Below are 6,000 nucleotides of genomic sequence, written 5' to 3' on the forward strand. Positions count from 1 at the left end.
GCCCATTCAGTGAGAGCACTCCAACCCCAGCTTTAGAGATCTTAAATCTTCCCATGGGAAAGAAAATCATTCTTGGGATTCAGGGGAAAGGGGAATGCAGAGAAAGCATCTTTTAATCTGTCACTGAGAACCAAGCAGAATTTCCAGATAAAGGAATAAGGAGAATGAAAGGATTAAGTTCCACAGGAACATTTCCCAACACAAGGACAGAATGAATCTAATTGGAAAGTAGTATTATAGTTTAGTGATCCATTAAGGGGTCATATTTTCCTGAGTTGAGAGAGTACTGAGGCCAAACAATATTACAGGAAAATATCATATTCTTTTATAGGCTCAAAGCTATATTTAGACCAGTTTTGAATGCAGTGCCGAGGACTGCATTCTGGGATTAAATTCTGATCTTCCACAGCCACACGCACGTTAAGTAACACAACCATTCAGAAATTTAGCTGGAAGCTGCTAGGGAGGCTTTCAAGACTTCACCCAAGCCGCGAGCTACGAGTCCCTGTATGAGGCATCAAAATTTGTTACTGAACCCAAAATTTGTCAGTGGTTTAGGTCTGATTGCTCACTACACAGAAAGCCAATTACTGACACAATTGCCAAAGAAGAAAGGGAATTTTTACAGATGATATCATCTGAGAGATAGGAGAAATGTCTTAATTCAAATCCATTTCCCTGACCAATTGAAAGTAGGGTTTTTTTTTTTTTTTTGAGACAGAGTCTCATTTTTGTCACCCTCAGTAGAGTACTGTGGCATCACAGCTAACACACAACAACCTCCAACTCTTGAGCTTAAGCGATCCTCTTGCCTCAGCCTCTGGTGTAAGGCACCTACCACAATGCCCGGCTATTTTCTTTTTTAGAGATGGTGTCTCTCTCTTGCTCAAGCTAGTCTCTAACTTGTGAGCTCAGGCAATCCACCTGCTTTGGCCTCCCAAGTGCTGGGATTACAGGTGTGAGCTAGTGCTCCTGGCCTGAAAGTAGGGGTTTTTATAAAGGGTTCAGGAAGGTGGCTATGTGTATGTATCAGGATGGGTTGTATTGAAAGCAACATGTGTAGGAAGTCTAATTTAGAAACCATAGGTTGGCGATGGATGGTGAATTTTGGCATTATTACTCAGCAAAGAGTCTGCTATTTTGGGGAGACAACTCAAAAGGTGAAAGGGCTAGTTAAGCAGAAGGATTATAATGTTCTGGTCACTATGCCTTTACTGGCCTGGACATCCAAAGCATAAGAAATATATAGGGAAAACATATTAGGGGGAAATGTCACTTTGTTCATGGAGCCAATTACAACTGTCTCTTGCCTTTCTTGTCTGGATGACAATTAGATTTTTAAAGACTTCTAGGCTTGTTGCCTTATAACATTCCATAATCAGGGTTTGCCTGATTGTGTCTGCATGACTGGATTCAGGTTCAACTTTTGGGTAAAAATTCTACATAGATGATGTTGTTTTGACTCTATACTCATTTCCTTCTACTCTCATAACTACATTTCTACTACTTTCTTCTGGAATAATCTCATCCAGTCCTTTCCAGTTAGGACTGCTCATTCATCTTCCCTCTCTAAACTGTGAGACACAAGTCATTAGTGTGTGGTAAAATACATTTAATGGATTGCAATCAGTACTTTAAAAAACAAAGTAGAACATATTGGAATGAAATAAAAAATATCACAATATGTTTAAAGGACACCTTTGTGACAGCCTTCATTTCAGTTATATATATGCACAGCTAATAGTATGTTTCTTACTGTGGGTAATGATCAAAAGAATTTGGAAAGGCTTGAGCTCAAGTATTTTGTAGGTCACAGATCTAGGTTCTGTTAAAAACACTGGTCTACCAATTCAATCTTGGGCTGAGCATCTAACTCTTCTGTGTTCTCAGCCTACCTCTGACAATCTGTCCTTCAGATAACTCAATGATAGAGCCACTCCCTTTTCTCTTCCTTCCTTCTCCCTTTTATAAATCGTGGACAATACTATTAACTCTCAAGGGTGTGGTGGCAGGTCATGAGTTAGTGTCTCTGCAGTATGCAATAAATAATTATTATTGTTGTTGGGAATCTTGTATTTCCCTCTCTCCCCCCTTATTACTGTGGTTGCTGTAGCAAAAAAACAATGATGGTAGTGATAATAATTGTGGAAGTTTCTTGGGCCAGGCTTTGGGAGCACAAGTGGTGAGGAGCCTCAAGGAAGGGCTCTAGTGTGGTTGTGCTCAGTTCACCCAGGAGGAGGAGACCTGAGCCTGTCACGTGCACTCTTGGCCCAAAGGACTCTGCTTCTCCTGACAGCAAAGACCCATTCTGGGAACTTTTCTTTTTTTTTTAATTTCAAATTAATATGAGGGTACAAATTTTTAGGTTACCATTGTTTTTAATTCTAAGGTAAACTTCAAGTTGTAGAGCTCTTTACCCAGGGGGTGCGCTGAACACCCTCACATTGTGCACATTAGGTGAGATCTCGCAAATTGCTCTCCCTCCTCCAGCCAGTTGCCTTCCCTCCTGTCCCCTCCCCACTCCCTCCTCTCCCTTTCCTGTTGCTAGACTATATTTGTGTTTTATCATTTGTGTGGGCATGTAGTTGTTCATATATTGGTTTCATATTAGTATTGAGTACATTGGATTTCCACCCCTGCAAGCCCCCCATTTTTGAGATTCTTTACTAAGAAGAATGTGTTTCAACTCCATCCAGGTAAATATGTAAGATGAAAGGCTCCATCTTTTCTTATGGTTGAATAGTACTCTGTAGTATACATATACCACAATTTGTTAATCCATTCATGGGCTGATGGGCACTTGGGCTGCTTCCACAACTTGGCAATTATGAATTGAGCTGCAGTAAACATTCTGGTGCAGATGTCTTTGTGGTAAAATGATTTCTGTTCTTCTGGTAGATACCTAGTAATGGAATTGTGGGATCAAATGGAAAGTCGACTTTTAGTTATTTAAGAATTCTCCATACTTCTTTCCATAAAGGTATTAGTTTGCAATGCCACCAGCAGTGTAGAAGTTTTGGGAACTTTTCTTGAAATCTTTGGATCTTTGGTTGGATCTTAGGCCTTCCTTTTCCTGTTACTCAGTTTCTTTATCTATAAAATGAACATGATTGGATTAAAGCATCTCTGTGGTTTTCATCAACTTTGCTGCCTATGACTCCCTTTACTAAAGAGCCTGAGAGCCTCTCCCTAATCCAGGAACATACTGGTAGCCAAATTTTGAAGAGTAAGAGTAGAGGAGAGATCCATTCTGAGGCCTTGTCACTTGGGAGGCTGAGGTGGGAAGATGACTTAAGCCCAGGGGTTCCAGACCAGCCCGGGCAACATAATGAGAACCCATCTCCACAAATAAAAAAGATGACTGAGTGGAGATGGTGGGGGTAGAGGGAATATTGCCAAAATTGTGTGACAGTTAGAGAGCTGAATAAGGACATTGGGCTCCTGAGAGAGCTAGGGATTAGGTGAGGAGTTTTGAGAAGGAATCCTGAGTTGCCAAAGACATTTTATCTACTATAAATACCGAATACTAGTCCCAGCTACTTGGGAGGCTGAGGCAAGAGAATCACTTAAGTCCAAGAGTTTGAGGTTGCTGTGAGCTGTGAGGCCACGACACTCTACCAGGGGCAACATAGTGAGACTCTGTCTCAAAAAAAAAAAAAAAAAATACTGAGAGAGACTTTACCTAATAAATGCAATCAGAGTAACCTGGTTTCTTATACACTCAATGAATCCTCAACAATAAAAAAAAAATTCAAAATAAATACTGAATACTTTATGTAAGTAGGCAGCACAGATACTGAAAATATACCCAAACTCAGCAAGAAGAGTGATGCAAGTGGACCAGATGTAGTTTCTCTTGGTGATATTAGGATGTCAGTGGCACTTGAAATAAAGTCACTGGTCACATCTGACATCTCACAGGATGAGCACAAGCACCTCTTTTCTTATCTGGCCTGAGACTGCTGTGGGCATTTAATCCTGGAAATGAAATGAAAAGGGTGCCTTCCACTTCAAAGGACAAGATCTGTACATTTACCTGTGTCATTAAGTCCACACAGCTTGGTGGTATATGAGGGGGGTGATGTGGCAGGGCGGGGAGGGCTGCCATGTAGGTGGTCTGTGCTGTTGGGGGGTGAGGGATGTTGAAGGCAGTGAGGGACTGTCATCCTGCCAGTGAAACTTTTAGCAGACTTGCAGGGAGGCTCCTTTGAACAGCAAAGTAAGTGGGGTGCATATCTTTTCCTGACTTGAGATAATGTTGGCAATGACCACAAGACCAGTGTGAGTTTCTCTCTTGCTTGGTAGGAGCATGGAGAGTACCTCACTAAAGGGCCAGGTAAGCACATTCTTAATGGAGGAGCAGAAAAGGAAAAGCAAATGCCTTTGGTCTGCCTGTGCCAGTGGAACCCCTACACGAGAGGCTCTTAAGCCAGCAGGGGTGAGACTGTGTCTTCTTTGCAGGAGTGCAACCCAGGGCATGGATAAGGCTGGGTTTCTCCATTATTTCTACACGGGACTAATAATGCTGAAATGTACTGGATAGGCAGAAAGGACGGAGACAAGATATTAGGTCTGGACAGCCACAGAGGAGTGGGCTCCGTGTGCTCCGTGTGGGAGCTATCTGATAGGTAAGGGAAAAGGAAGGAACCAGCTCGTAGGTGTCCAAGAACTGCCTGGAGTACAGGTAGGTTGTATGTACATGAGCCTCACAGATATTTTAGCTCCAGATTCCCCCTACTTTTTTGTCTTCTATCACTATTCTTTGGGAAATGCCATATCCTGATAGTAACTGAGGTCCCTGTAACCAGGAGAGGTGGGCATCATGTGGAGTGATCATCCCTTGGGTCTGTGGAAATAAAGAAAGCCCAACTGAAAGAGGAAAGCAAAGGGTGCTTTGCTTTTTATTTACTCTGACCTTGCTACAGCAGGGGAGGCAGCCACCATCGTTCGTGTTTGGCAAGAAGAGGACTGGGAATGCTGCATAGTGGTTACAAACGGAAGGCTTCAGGTGCCCTGATTGGGGGCAGCTAGCATGGGGAAGTTGTAGGGGACTGAGGAGAAGCAGGCCATCCTATGGGGCTTGTTAGGGAGGCATATTTGGGTGTCTCTGGCTGGTCCTAAGCTGGACCAACAATCAGGGAAGCTGTCAGTCCTGGCCATTTTGCGCTGTTACAGAAGTTATTGTTTTGCTTCCTAGGTTGTCACTAGAGATAGTAATTCAGCTTCCTGCAAGTTTGACTTCTAATGGGCTGGCTTCCTCCGTTGTTTTTATTGTAGATAAAAGTGTTGGTTTTCTGGGCAGGTTGCCACAATGGAGACTGCAAGATTTGTTACGGATGTTAAGTAGGGCCGCAGAGCCGCCAGGTGCTACATAGTACTACAGCAACTTCACATTAAAAATGGAGAAGACGCAGAGAAATTTCCCTTCTCATGATGGCCAATGGCCCTGGTTCCTCTTGGACACCTGGGTCACTGAACAGGTACCACATCCTTCAGATGGAGGCAGAAGACATTTGGCTTACAAATGGAGAGTGAGGACAGCTAATAGGAACCCACTCACCCAGTTTCTAGGAGAAAACACCAGAGTCAGATAAGATGCTTACATCTTAGGAATGAGTAAACTGAGGGAGGACAAAAAAAAAAAAAAGAGTCCTATAAAAAGTTTCTGTAACTTGCAGGAAGGATATTATAACACAGGATAGGTGGAGGAAAAATGTCTTTGAAAAGATTCGTTGCAGGAAACAAAAGATTTCAGGTAATGTCTCTATTGTTCTTTAGATAAAAGCCAAGAAAATGTGGTTTCTAGGAAATGGGAAAAAAGATGAGCTAATAAGATAAGAGAAATAAAGATGGAACTGCCTATTGTCGGACATAAATCAGAAAGGAAGGAAGGTGAAATAAAAAGGAAAGAATGCCTTGAAATGAAATGCTGGTGGTGATAGTTCCACAGAATTTAAGCATGTTTTCAAAGTGGGGATCCTGTGGGAAAGTCTAGGTCTC

This window comes from Nycticebus coucang, chromosome 4 (genome assembly GCF_027406575.1).
Source record: "Nycticebus coucang isolate mNycCou1 chromosome 4, mNycCou1.pri, whole genome shotgun sequence".
In the NCBI taxonomy this organism is placed as follows: domain Eukaryota; kingdom Metazoa; phylum Chordata; class Mammalia; order Primates; family Lorisidae; genus Nycticebus; species Nycticebus coucang.